This window comes from Nannospalax galili, unplaced genomic scaffold (genome assembly GCF_000622305.1).
Source record: "Nannospalax galili isolate Female #2095 unplaced genomic scaffold, S.galili_v1.0 scaffold585, whole genome shotgun sequence".
Classification (NCBI taxonomy): Eukaryota; Metazoa; Chordata; class Mammalia; order Rodentia; family Spalacidae; genus Nannospalax; species Nannospalax galili.
In genome coordinates, this window is record NW_008354016.1 from 564,032 (window position 1) to 564,396 (window position 365).

The following is a 365-nucleotide window of genomic DNA, read 5'->3' on the forward strand; positions in this document are numbered from 1 at the left end:
CATAGAAAGTCCAATCTTATGAATCATAGGCATACAGGAAGGAGAAGAATCCCAAGATAATGGCATGGACCAGATCTTCAACAGAATCATAGAAGAAAATTTCCAAAATTAAAGAAAGACATGCCCATACAAATACAAGAAGCATATATAACACCAAATAGACAGCACCAAAGAAGAAATTCTCCACAGCACATCATAGTAAAAACACTAAACGTACAAAACAAAGAGACAATTCTGAAAGTTGCAAAAGAGAAACAACAAGTCGCATATAAAGAAAAACCCATTAGGATCACAGCTGACTTTTCAATGCAAACTATGAAAGCCAGAAGAGCCTGGACCAAAGTATTCCCAGTGTTAAATGACCA

General features: G+C 35.9%; 1 protein-coding gene across 2 annotated transcripts in view; it reads left to right on the forward strand.

Annotated features, from left to right (window-relative positions):
- Arhgap10 (Rho GTPase activating protein 10) overlaps positions 1-365 on the forward strand; it is a 415,566-nt gene that overhangs the window by 352,055 nt on the left and 63,146 nt on the right. The window lies entirely within an intron of this gene.